Consider the following 233-nt stretch of genomic DNA (forward strand, 5'->3'; position numbering starts at 1 on the left):
CTACTGACTATCAGTCCTAACCATGAGGACAGTTACATTTCATGCATATGAATTATATATCCAACATAATTATAATAAATGGGCATGTTGTATATCTGATATAATGCTGATTAGATACTGTATACTTGTAAAATCTTTGAAACATAGACTAGTGGGTCCAGAATTTGTGAGGGGTTTATCTTTGGCTTTCTAGCTTGATTAGGCTTTGTTTTGGTTTTGTTGGGTTTTGGTTT

This window comes from Eurypyga helias, unplaced genomic scaffold (assembly GCF_000690775.1).
Source record: "Eurypyga helias isolate BGI_N326 unplaced genomic scaffold, ASM69077v1 scaffold9272, whole genome shotgun sequence".
Lineage (NCBI taxonomy): Eukaryota > Metazoa > Chordata > Aves > Eurypygiformes > Eurypygidae > Eurypyga > Eurypyga helias.